Below are 14,036 nucleotides of genomic sequence, written 5' to 3'. Positions count from 1 at the left end.
AACTCTCTTATCATTGTTTGAAAAGGCTTTAATGAGGTCAGGAGCTGAGTGACCTGACAAAAGCCAAACTGAGCTTCAGTGAACGGGTTATTGTTACACAAGTGCTGCTTGATAGCACTGTTGATGACACCTTCCATCACTTTGCTGATGATCGAGAGTCAACTGATGGCTGGTAATTAGCCAGGTTGGATTTGTCCTGTTTCTCATGTACAGGACACACCTGGGCAATTTTTCACATTGTCAGGTAGATGCCAGTGTTGTAGCTGTACTGGAACAACATGGTTATGAATGCCACAAGTTCTGGAGCACAAGTCTTTAGTACTACTGCCGAAATATATCAGGGCCCATAGCCTTTGTAGTATTCTATGCCTTAAGCGGTTTCCTCATACCATGCTAAGTGAATCTAATTGCCTGAAGACTGGCACCTGTCATGTTGGGGACCTCCGGAGGAGGCCAAGATGGATCATGAACTTGGTACTTCTGGTTGAATATTGTTGCAAATTCTTCAGCCTTAATTTTTAACATTGATGTACTGGGCTCTCCCATCATTGATTTTGTAAAATCTATATTTTATTCCAAACATATCCAAAAAATACAAAACATAAATAATCTGGGGGACATTCTCCCCAACTCAAAATTTTACAGTCTGTACAAGTTTTCCCCTCTTTTCATCCCCCCCTCTCCTCCCTACCCCCCTACCCTCGTCCCTGCTTCCACCACCTCCTCCGGTAGCGAGTTCCCACTACCCTCTGTGTAAAAAAAACTTGCCTCGTACATCTACTCTAGACCTTGCCCCTCTCACCTTAAACCTATGCCCCCTAGTAATTGACCCCTCTACCCCGGGGAAAAGCCTCTGACTATGCACTCTGTCTATGCCCCTCATAATTTTGTAGACCTCTATCAGGTCGCCCCTCAACCTCCTTCGTTCCAGTGAGAACAAACAGAGTTTATTCAACCGCTCCTCATAGCTAATGCCCTCCATACCAGGCAACATTCTGGTAAATCTCTTCTGCACCCTCTCTAAAGCCTCCACATCCTTCTGGTAGTGGCGACCAGAATTGAACACTATACTCCAAGTGTGGCCTAACTAAGGTTCTATACAGCTGCAACATCACTTGCCAATTCTTATACTTAATGCCCCGGCCAATGAAGGCAAGCATGCCGTATGCCTTCTTGACTACCTTCTCCACCTGTGTTGCCCCTTTCAGTGACCTGTGGACCTGTACTCCTAGATCTCTTTGACTTTCAATACTCTTGAGGGTTCTACCATTCACTGTATATTCCCTACCTGCATTAGACCTTCCAAAATGCATTACCTCACATTTGTCCAGATTAAACTCCATCTGCCATCTCTCCGCCCAAGTCTCCAAACAATCTAAATCCTGCTGTATCCTCTGACAGTCCTCATCGCTATCCGCAATTCCACCAACCTTTGTGTCGTCTGCAAACTTACTAATCAGACAAGTTACATTTTCCTCCAAATCATTTATATATACTACAAACAGCAAAGTTCCCAGCACTGATCACTGTGGAACACCACTGGTCACAGCCCTCAATTAGAAAAGCATCCTTCCATTGCTACTCTCGGCCTTCTATGACCTAGCCAGTTCTGTATCCACCTTGCCAGCTCACCCCTGATCCCGTGTGACTTCGCCTTTTGTACTAGTCTACCATGAGGGACCTTGTCAAAGGCCTTACTGAAGTCCATATAGACAACATCCACTGCCCTACCTGCATCAATCATCTTAGTGACCTCCTCAAAAAACTCTATCAAGTTAGTGAGACACGACCTCCCCTTCACAAAACCATGCTGCCTCTCACTAATATGTCCATTTGCTTCCAAATGGGAGTAGATCCTGTCTCGAAGAATTCTCTCCAGTAATTTCCCTACCACTGAAGTAAGGCTCACCGGCCTGTAGTTCCCTGGATTATCCTTGCTACCCTTCTTAAACAGAGGAACAACATTGGCTATTCTCCAGTCCTCCGGGACATCACCTGAAGACAGTGAGGATCCAAAGATTTCGGTCAAGGCCTCAGCAATTTCCTCTCCAGCCTCCGTCAGTATTCTGGGGTAGATCCCATCAGGCCCTGGGGACTTATCTACCGTAATATTTTTTAAGACACCCAACACCTCGTCTTTTTGGATCTCAATGTGACCCAGGCTATCTACACACCCTTCTCCAGACTCAACATCTACCAATTTCTTCTCTTTGGTGAATACTGATGCAAAGTATTCATTTAGTACCTCGCCCATTTCCTCTGGCTCCACACACAGATTCCCTTGCCTATCCTTCAGTGGGCCAACCCTTTCCCTGGCTACCCGCTTGCTTTTTATGTACGTGTAAAAAGCCTTGGGACTTTCCTTAACCCTATTTGCCAATGACTTTTCGTGACCCCTTCTAGCCCTCCTGACTCCTTGCTTAAGTTCCTTCCTACTTTCCTTATATTCCACACAGGCTTCGTCTGTTCCCAGCCTTTTAGCCCTGAAAAATGCCTCCTTTTTCTTTTTGACGAGACCTACAATATCTCTCGTTATCCAAGGTTCCCGAAAATTGCCGTATTTATCCTTCTTCCTCACAGGAACATGCCGGTCCTGAATTTCTTTCAACTGACACTTGAAAGCCTCCCACATGTCAGATGTTGATTTGCCCTCAAACATCTGCCCCCAATCTATGTTCTTCAGTTCCCGCCTAATATTGTTACCTCTCCAACTTCTCACACCCCGCAGAACATATGTACATGGTTCGCTGGTCCTGACCAGCACTTCTCACACTCGTCTCTCACACCCTGAAAGAACCCACTCATCATCGCCCAAATCATGTGCACCCTGTCTACCACCTCAAACTGTATCAAACTCATCCTTGCACACAAGGAAGTCAAATTTACCCTGTGCAGCACCTCACTCCACACTCCCCAACCTATCTCCCCCCCCCCCCCCCCAACTCCTCCTCCCATTTCTCCTGGATCCTCGCCACTTGCTCTCCCCACTGCTCCCCCAGCCACCCGGATATGTCCCCAATCCTACCCTCTGCTTCCACATTCGGAAGCACAATCGTTCCAATAGGGCAGCCTGGAAAACTCTTTCCACATCTTCTGTGCAAAGTCCCTCACTTGTTTTTACCTAGATTTACTTCCCTTTGGGAGTTCTACCCTCTCCCACAGCTCTTTCAAACTTGCAAACCTCTTCTCCAAATACATGCCACCAGTTTCCCCCGGCTTGAACCAGTGCTTCTCACACAGCAGCGGTGTTAACACCGACATCCCCTCCATCCTAAAGTGTCTCCTCAGCTGGTTCCACATCCTAATCATGCACTGTACAACTGGGGTCACCGTGTTGCTCCTCGGTATCAGCGGTAGTGCCGCCCTTACCCTGGCTCTCAGGCTGGAGCCCTTACAGGACTTCTCCTTCATCCTAACCCATTCTAACCCCTCTCCTTCCCACCACTGCCTCACTTTCTCCATATTCGCCGCCCAATAATAGTGCAGCAGATTCGGTAATGCCAACCCCCCTTTTTGCTTCTGCCTCTGTAACATGACCCTCTTTACTCGTGGCATCTTCCCTGCCCATATGAACTCTGAAATCACTGCATTCAGCTTCTGGAAAAAGGCCTTTGGAATAAAGATCGGGAATGTCTCTAATATGAATAAGAACCATGGCAGGATATTCATTTTTACCACTTGGACCCTCCCTGCCAGCGTCAGGTGAAGCGTATCCCATCACCTAAAGTCCTCCTTTATCTCCTCCACCAACTTTTTAAAGTTCTATTTGTGCAATGTCGCCCACTCCCCCGTCACCTGGATCCCCAGATACCTAAATCTATCCCTGGCTACCCTAATCGGAACACCCCTAAATTAGCTCCCTGAACCGCCTCATTCACCGGAAACACTTCGCTTTTTCCCACTTTCAGTTTATAACCCGAGAAAGCCCTGAACCTCGAATAAGCCCATAATTCTCCCCATACCCTCCAACGGATCTGACACATACAACAGCTGATCATCTGCGTACAGTGATACCCGGTACTCCCTACACCCCCTCATAATCCCCTATCACTCCACTGGCCCCCTAATGGCCAACGCCAAGAGCTCTATCACTAGCGCAAACAACAGCAGCGACAGTGGACACCCCTGCCTCGTTCCCCTATGCAACCCGAAACTCTGTGAGCTCATCTCATTTGTCCGTACACTCCCCATCAGGGTCATGTACAGCAGTCACCCATGCCACAAACTTCAGCCCCAACCCAAACCTTCCCAGAACCTCGAACAGATACTGCCACTCCACCTGGTCAGAAACCTTCTCCGGGTCCATAGACACCAATGCCTCCGATACCCGTCCCTTGGCAGCGTCATGAACACATTCAATAACCGCCTAATATTACTAGTGAATTGCCTGCCCTTCACAAAGCCCATTTGATCCTCTGCAACCATCCCCGGGACGCATCCTTCCTGCCACTAACTTGGCCAACTTTCACATTGGGGGGGTTTAAACTAATGCAGCAGGGGCATGGGAACCTGGATTGTAGTTTTAGGGTAAGGGAGAATGAGAGTATAGAGGTCAGGAGCACAGATTTGACGTCGCAGGAGGGGGCCAGCGTTCAGGTAGGTGGTTTGAAGTGTGTCTACTTCAATGCCAGGAGTATACGAAACAAGGTAGGGGAACTGGCAGCGTGGGTTGGTACCTGGGACTTCGATGTTGTGGCCATTTCGGAGACATGGATAGAGCAGGGACAGGAATGGATGTTGCAGGTTCCGGGGTTTAGGTGTTTTAGTAAGCTCAGAGAAGGAGGCAAAAGAGGGGGAGGTGTGGCGCTGCTAGTCAAGAGCAGTATTACGGTGGCGGAGAGGATGCTAGATGGGGACTCTTCTTCCGAGGTAGTATTGGCTGAAGTTAGAAACAGGAAAGGAGAGGTCACCCTGTTGGGAGTTTTTTATAGGCCTCCTAATAGTTCTAGGGATGTAGAGGAAAGGATGGCGAAGATGATTCTGGATATGAGCGAAAGTAACAGGGTAGTTATTATGGGAGACTTTAACTTTCCAAATATTGACTGGAAAATATATAGTTCGAGTACAATAGATGGGTCGTTTTTTGTACAGTGTGTGCAGGAGGGTTTCCTGAAACAATATGTTGACAGGCCAACAAGAGGCGAGGCCACGTTGGATTTGGTTTTGGGTAATGAACCAGGCCAGGTGTTGGATTTGGAGGTAGGAGAGCACTTTGGGGACAGTGACCACAATTCGGTGACGTTTACGTTAATGATGGAAAGGGATAAGTATACACCGCAGGGCAAGAGTTATAGCTGGGGGAAGGGCAATTATGATGCCATTAGACGTGACTTGGGGGGGATAAGGTGGAGAAGTAGGCTGCAAGTGTTGGGCACACTGGATAAGTGGGGCTTGTTCAAGGATCAGCTACTGCGTGTTCTTGATAAGTATGTACCGGTCAGACAGGGAGGAAGGCGTCGAGCGAGGGAACCGTGGTTTACCAAGGAAGTGGAATCTCTTGTTAAGAGGAAGAAGAAGGCCTATGTGAAGATGAAGTGTGAAGTTTTGGTTGGGGCGATGGATAGTTACAAGGTAGCGAGGAAGGATCTAAAGAGAGAGCTAAGACGAGCAAGGAGGGGACATGAGAAGTATTTGGCAGGAAGGATCAAGGAAAACCCAAAAGCTTTCTCTCGGTATGTCAGGAATAAGCGAATGACTAGGGAAAGAGTAGGACCAGTCAAGGACAGGGATGGGAAATTGTGTGTGGAGTCTGAAGAGATAGGCGAGATACTAAATGAATATTTTTCGTCAGTATTCACTCAGGAAAAAGATAATGTTGTGGAGGAGAATGCTGAGCCCCAGGCTAATAGAATAGATGGCATTGAGGTACGTAGGGAAGAGGTGTTGGCAATTCTGGACAGGCTGAAAATAGATAAGTCCCTGGGACCTGATGGGATTTATCCTAGGATTCTATGGGAGGCCAGGGAAGAGATTGCTGGACCTTTGGCTTTGATTTTTATGTCATCATTGGCTACAGGAATAGTGCCAGAGGACTGGAGGACAGCAAATGTGGTCCCTTTGTTCAAAAAGGAGAGCAGAAACAACCCCGGCAACTATAGACCGGTGAGCCTCACGTCTGTAGTGGGTAAAGTCTTGGAGGGGATTATAAGGGACAAGATTTATAATCATCTAGATAGGAATAATATGATCAGGGATAGTCAGCATGGCTTTGTGAAGGGTAGGTCATGCCTCACAAACCTTATTGAGTTCTTTGAGAAGGTGACTGAACAGGTAGACGAGGGTAGAGCAGTTGATGTGGTGTATATGGATTTCAGCAAAGCGTTTGATAAGGTTCCCCACGGTAGGCTATTGCAAAAAATACGGAGGCTGGGGATTGAGGGTGATTTAGAGATGTGGATCAGAAATTGGCTAGCTGAAAGAAGACAGAGGGTGGTGGTTGATGGGAAATGTTCAGAATGGAGTACAGTCACAAGTGGAGTACCACAAGGATCTGTTCTGGGGCCGTTGCTGTTTGTCATTTTTATCAATGACCTAGAGGAAGGCGCAGAAGGGTGGGTGAGTAAATTTGCAGACGATACTAAAGTCGGTGGTGTTGTCGATAGTGTGGAAGGATGTAGCAGGTTACAGAGGGATATAGATAAGCTGCAGAGCTGGGCTGAGAGGTGGCAAATGGAGTTTAATGAAGAGAAGTGTGAGGTGATTCACTTTGGAAGGAATAACAGGAATGCGGAATATTTGGCTCATGGTAAAGTTCTTGAAAGTGTGGCTGAGCAGAGGGATCTAGGTGTCCATGTACATAGATCCCTGAAAGTTGCCACCCAGGTTGATAGGGTTGTGAAGAAGGCCTATGGAGTGTTGGCCTTTATTGGTAGAGGGATTGAGTTCCGGAGTCGGGAGGTCATGTTGCAGCTGTACAGAACTCTGGTCCGGCCGCATTTGGAGTATTGCGTACAGTTCTGGTCACCGCATTATAGGAAGGACGTGGAGGCTTTGGAGCGGGTGCAGAGGAGCTTTACCAGGATGTTGCCTGGTATGGAGGGAAAATCTTATGAGGAAAGGCTGACGGACTTGAGGTTGTTTTCGTTGGAGAGAAGAAGGTTAAGAGGAGACTTAATAGAGGCATACAAAATGATCAGGGGGTTGGATAGGGTGGACAGTGAGAGCCTTCTCCCGCGGATGGATATGGCTGGCACGAGGGGACATAACTTTAAACTGAGGGGTAATAGATATAGGACAGAGGTCAGAGGTAGGTTCTTTACGCAAAGAGTAGTGAGGCCGTGGAATGCCCTACCTGCTACAGTAGTGAACTCGCCAACATTGAGGGCATTTAAAAGTTTATTGGATAAACATATGGATGATAATGGCATAGTGTAGGTTAGATGGCTTTTGTTTCGGTGCAACATCGTGGGCCGAAGGGCCTGTACTGCGCTGTATTGTTCTATGTTCTATGTTCTATCTGTATTCAGCAGTGATATGGGCCTGTATGACCCATACTCCAGCAGGTCCTTCCCTTTCTTTGGAATTAGCGTGATCATCGCCTGTGTCATTGTCATTGAAGGCAGCTCCCCTTCTTCATGCCTCGCTAAAAGCCCCCAGTAAATGTGGTGACAACTCCTCCGCAAACTCCTAATAAAACTCCGCTGAGTAACCGTCTGACCCTGAGGCCATCCCTTACTTTATCCCTCTTATACATTCCATCACCTCTCTCAAGCCGAATGGCTCCTCTATGGCCTGCCTCCTCTCCTCATCCAGCCACGGGAACTCCAAACCATCCAAAAACCACAGCATATCCCCTTCCTCACCCCCTGGCTCAGCCCTATACAATTTCTCATAATACTCCCTGCACGCCTCATTTATGCTCCCCGGCACCGATACTACCTCCCCCTTCCCTGTCCGTAATCTCAGAATTTCCCTGGACGCGAACTGCCTCCGTAGCTGATGGGCTAGTATACAGCCCTCCTTCTCTCCATATTCATACTGCATCCCCCTCGCCCTCCGTAGCTGCCCCACTGCCTTCCCTGTTGTCAACCTAGCAAACTGCCCCTGTAACCGCTTTCTCTTCGCCAACCCCTCCACGGTGGGGTCCCTCGAATATTCCCTGTCCACCTCGACTATCTCAGCCAATAATTGTCCATACTCTTGTCTCCTCCTCCTATCTCCGTGCACCTTGAAAAAGATAATCTCCCCCTGGACCACCGCCTTTAATGCCTCCCAGAATGTGGCCGCGATACCTCCACATTTGTGGTCAGACATCAACCTCTCCAAATACCAGATCCTGCCTATAGTGGGGTGACCAGAATGCACACAGTATTCCAGCTGTGGCCCAGCAAGCGTTTTATACAGCTCCATCAAAACCTCCCAGATCTTATATTCTATGCCTTGGCTAATGAAGGCAAGTATCCTATTTTCCTTCTTTTTGAATATAAATTTAAAATTGTTTATTAAGAAAAAAGGAAAATATGAGGGCAGCATGGTGGCACAGTGGTTAGCACAGCTGCCTCACGGCACCGAGGTCCCAGGTTCGACCCTGGCTCTGGGTCACTGTCCGTGTGGAGTTTGCACATATAAATTTAGAGTGCCCAATTCATTTTTTTCCAATTAAGGGGCAATTTAGCGAGGCCAATCCACCTACCCTGCACATCTTTGGGTTGTGGGGGCAAAAGCCACGCAAACACGGGGAGAATATGCAAACACCACACGGACAGTGAACCAGACCCAGGATCGAATCTGGGACCTCGGTGCTGTGAGGCAGCTGTGCTAACCACTGCACCATCATGCTGCCCTCAAATTTTCCTTCTTTTTTTTAATAAACAATTTTAATGAGGTATTTTTGGCATTACAAACAACAACAGTATAAAAACAATGTACAAAGAACAATAGACATAGTGCAATCGCCGACTCCTATCCTGCCAAGACCCGCCTAATTGACCCACTATTCTACACTACCCTAACCCACCCCCTTCTGACGATTAATTCTCTGTGAAAAAGTCGATGAATGGTTGCCACCTCCGGGCGAACCATAACACTGACCCTCTCGAGGCGAACTTAATCTTCTCTAGGCCGAGAAAGCTCACCATGTCAGTTAGCCAGGTCTCCGACTTCGGGGGCTTTGAGTCCCTCCAAGCTAGCAGTATCCGTCTCCGGGCTACCAGGGAAGCAAAGGCCAGAACATCTGCCTCTTTCTCCTCCTGAATTCCCGGATCTTCCGACACTCCAAAAATCGCCACCTCTGGACTCATTGCCACCCTTGTTTTCAAAACTCTGGACATGACGTCTGCAAACCCCTGCCAATATCCCCTAAGTTTTGGACACGCCCAGAACATGTGAACATGGTTCGCTGGTCCTCCCGCACAATTTACACACCTGTGGTCCACCCCAAAGAATCTACTCATCTGGGCCACTGTCATGTGGGCCCGGTGGACCACCTTGAATTGGAGGGGCTATTTAGCACAGGGCTAAATCGCTGGCTTTGAAAGCAGACTAAGGCAGGCCAGCAGCACGGTTCAATTCCCGTAACAGCCTCCCCGAACAGGTGCCGGAATGTGGCGACTAGGGGCTTTTCACAGTAACTTCATTTGAAGTCTACTTGTGACTTTCATTTTTTCATTAAGCTGAGCCTGGCACATGTTGCGGTTGCATTGACCCTTCCTAACGCGTACGCCCGTACGCCATCCTCCATCTCACCACCAAGCTCCTCCTCCCACTTACGCTTCAGCTCCTCGGTCTGCGTCTCCTCTGCCCCCATGAGTTCTTTGTAGATGTCCGAGACGCTCCCCTCTCCCACCCATCCCCTAGACACTACCGTATCCTGGATCCCCCTCATATTTTCCTTCTTAACCACCTACTTTACCTGTCCTGCTGCCTTCATGGATCTATGGATATGTACCCAAAGGTCCCTCTGCACTTCCTAAGGTCCTACCATTCATTGTATATTCCTTTGCCATGTTAGTCCTCCCAAAATGCAATACCTCACACTTTTCAGGGTTAAATTCCATTTGTCACTCGTATGCCCATCTCATCAGCCCGTCTATATCATAGGGGGCATGGTAGCACAGTGATTAGCACAGTTGCTTCACAGCTCCAGGGTAAAAGCAAATTACTGCGCTTGCCGGAATCTGAAACCAAAAAGAAAATGCTGGAAAATCTCACCAGGTCTGGCAGCATCTGTAGGGAGAGAAAAGAGCTAACGTTTCGAGTCCGATGACTCTTTGTCAAAGCTAACAGACAGGGAAAGTGGGAAATATTTATACGGTGGAGTGAGAATGGAAGATGAGTCATAGCCACAGAAACCCAGAGAAACCGGGTGATAATGGCCACGGAAACCAAGGGGAAAGAGTGCTCATGGCAGTCCCATGAACAAAAGATGTGAAAGGCCAAACAACAGAGAAACTGACATCAGAGGGTAAACTCTGACAGATGTAGATGTGGGGGGAGAGGAAGGGAGAAGCAAAGTGGAGAAAGGGGAAGGAAAGGTGGATAAGATGGTGGTGGTGGTGGGGGGGGGGGGGGGTGTTAATATATATTAAGAAAGAAAGAAATGGTAAAAGACAGTTAAAATGAAATGAAATGAAAACAAATGGGTCGAGGTGGGGAGGAGCTAATCATCTGAAGTTGTTGAATGCGATGTTCAGGCCGGAAGGCTGTAGCGTGCCTAACCGGAAGATGAGATGTTATTCCTCCAGTTTGAGTTGAGCTTCACTGGAACATTGCAGCAGGCCAAGGACAGACATGTGGGCATGGGAGCAGGGTCTTTTGTTAAAATGGCAAGCAACGGGAAGGTCAGGATCCTGAATGCACACAGACGATGCTCAGCAAAGCGACCACCCAGTCTGCGTTTGGTCTCTCCGATATAGAGGAGACCACATTGGGAGCAGCGAATGCAATACACCAAATTGGAAGAGATGCAAGTGAAACGCTGCTTAACCTGGAATGAGTGTTTTGGGTCTGGGATGTTAAGCATGGAAGAGGTAAAGGGGCAGGTGTTACACCTTCTGCGATTGCATGGGAAGGTGCCATGGGTAATGGGAGAGATACTGTGTTTGGTGGAGGAGTGGACTGGATTGTCTCGGAGGGAACGGTCTCTGCGGAATGCTGACAGAGGGAGTGAAAGGAAGATGTGTTTGGTAGTTGCATCACGCTGGAGTTGGCGAAAATGGCGGAGGATTATGCTTTGCATACGGAGGCTGGTGGGATGAAATGTGAGAACAAGGGGGACTCTATCCTTGTTCTGGGAGGGAGGGGAGAGGGTGAGGGTAGTGGTGCAGGAGATGGACCGCACTTTGTTGAGGGCCCTGTCAACAACTGTAGGTGGGAAATCACGGTTGAGGAAGAAGGAACACATTTTCGAAGCACCATTTTGGAAAGTGGCATCATTGGAACAAATGCGACGGAGGCGAAGGAGTTGAGAGAAAGGGATGGAGTCCTTACAGGGTGGAGGGTGAGAAGAGCTGTAGTCCAGATAGCTGTGGGAGTCAGTGGGCTTGTAGTGGATATTAGTAGATAGTCTATTGCTGGAGATGGAGACAGAAAGATCAAGAAAGGGAAGTGATGGAGGGGTGGAAACTGGAAGCGAAGTTGATGAATTTTTCCAGGTCCAGGTGAGAGCATGAAGCGGCACCAAAATAGTCATCAATGTATCGGTAAAGGAGTTATGGGAGGGGACCCGGGTAGGCCTGGAACAAGGAATGTTCCACATACCCCATAAAAAAAGCAAGCGTAGCTAGGACCCATGTGTGTGCCCATTGCTACACCTTTGATTTGGAGAAAGTGGGATGAGTTAAAGGAGAAGTTGTTGAGAGATAGAAAGAGTTCAGCCAGGCGGAGGAGAGTGGTGGTGGATGGGAATTATCCGGGCCTCTTTTCGAGAAAGAAGCGAAGAGCTCTTGGGCTATCCTGATGTGGTATGGAGGTGTAGAGAGATTGCACATGCATGGTGAATAGAATGCGGTTAGGGCCCCGCGAATTGGAAGCTGTCAATATGACGCAGGGTATCAGAGGAATCCCGGGTGTAGGTGGGAGGGAATGGACCAGAGGAGTGAGGATGGAGTCAAGATAAGAGGAAATAAGTTCAGTGGGGCAGGAGCCTGCCGGGACAGTCCTTTTTGTGGATTTTGGGAAGTAGGTAAAAATGGGCTATCCGGGGTTGGGAGAGTATGAGGTTGGAAGCTGTAGGGGGAAGGCATCCGGAGGAAATGAGGTCGCTAACGGTGTTGGAGATAATGGCTTGATGTTCAGTGGTCAGCTCCAGAGTCCCAGGTTCGATTTCTGGCTTGGGTCACTGCCTGTGCGGAGTCTGCACGTCCTCCCCGTGTGTGCGTGGGTTTCCTCCGGGTGCTCCGGTTTCCTCCCACAGTCCAAAGATGTGCAGGTTAGGTGGATTGGCCATGCGAAATTGCCCTTAGTGTCCAAAAAGGTTAGATGGGATTACTGGGTTATGGGGATAGGGTGGAGGTGTGGGCTTAGGTAGGTTGCTCTTTCCAAGGACCAGTGCAGACTCGATGGGCCGAATGGCCTCCTTCTGCACTGTAAAGTCTATGATTCTATGATCATCCTGTAATCTGAGGGTTTCCTTCTTGCTATTTACCACACCATCAAATTTCATCTGTGAACTTCCTGATCACACAGCCCACATTCACATCTAGGTTATTAACATATACTACAAATAGCAATGGACCCAGCAATGATCCCTGTGATACACCACTGGACACAGGCTTCCAGTCACAAAAACAACCTTCGACCATTAAACTCTGCCTCCTGCCACTAAGCCAATTTTGGATCCAATTTGCCAAATTGCCCTGGATCCCATGGGCTCTTACTTTCTTGGTCAGTCTCCCATGTAGGACATTGTCAAAAGCTTACTAAAGTCCATGTGGACTACATCAATTGCACTGCCCTTATCTACACACCAGCTCACCTCCTTAAAAATTTGAATTTGTTAGACACGGTCTCCTCTTGACAAAGCCACGTTGACTATCCTAGATTAATCTTTGCTTCTCCAAGTGCAGATTAATTCTGTCCCTCTGAATGTTGTCCAATAATTTCCCTACCACTGATGTTTGACTTAGTGGCCTAAAAATACCTGCTTTTCCCCTAATTTCTTTCTTGAATAACGGTCCCACATTAATTGTCCTCTGGCACCTCTCCTGTGGCCAGAGAGGGTTTGAAAATTAGCGTCAGAGCCCCTGAAATCTTCTCTGTTGCCTCACACCGCAGCCTAGGATACATTCCATCTATGCTTGGGAATTTATCCCCTTTTACATACACTAGAACCACTAACACCTCCTCCCTCTCAATGCTAATTTGTTCAATTATATCACAGTCCTATTCCCTGCTTTCTAAGCCTACATTGTACTTCTCCATTGTGCGCAAAAATGCAAAATACTCATTTTAAAAAGTAAATTTAAACTACCCAATTCTTTTTTCCAATTAAGGGGCAATTTAGCGTGGCCAATCCTGCACATCTTTTTGAGTTGTGGGGTGAGATCCACGCAGACACATGGAGAATGAGGACCCGGGTTCGAATCCCATCCCTGGATCACTGTCCGTGTGGAGTTTGCCGAGGCCTGTCTGCGTGGGCTTTATCCCCACAACCTAAAGATGTGCAGGTTAGGTGGATTAGCCACACTAAATTGCCCCTTAATTGGAAAACAAATAATTGGGTGCTCTAAATTAAAAAAAAGAATATCCTGTAAAAAAATATATACTTATAAAACATCTTGAGATTTTCCTTCTTTTTGCTCAGCAGTGTTTTTTCATGTCCCCTCTTTGCTCTCCAAATCTCTTTTTAAGTACCCCTGCACTTTCTATACTTCTCGAGGGCCCCCTGAATCTGCCAAAAATCTCCCTTCTGTCTCATATCTAATGCTGTACATCCTTTTGACCTCCAGGGTTCTGTGGACTTGTTGGTCCCACCCTCTAGCTTTACGAGAACATGTTGGCATTGTACTCTCTCTGTTTCCTTTTTGAATGACTTTGGCCAGATCCGGTCTTATCCTCTTAGAACAGCCTTCCCCCAGCTCAGAAATCGGATTTCTGGT

The sequence above is a fragment of the Scyliorhinus torazame genome, chromosome 3 (genome assembly GCF_047496885.1).
Source record: "Scyliorhinus torazame isolate Kashiwa2021f chromosome 3, sScyTor2.1, whole genome shotgun sequence".
Lineage (NCBI taxonomy): Eukaryota > Metazoa > Chordata > Chondrichthyes > Carcharhiniformes > Scyliorhinidae > Scyliorhinus > Scyliorhinus torazame.
This window is presented reverse-complemented; position numbering follows the sequence as displayed.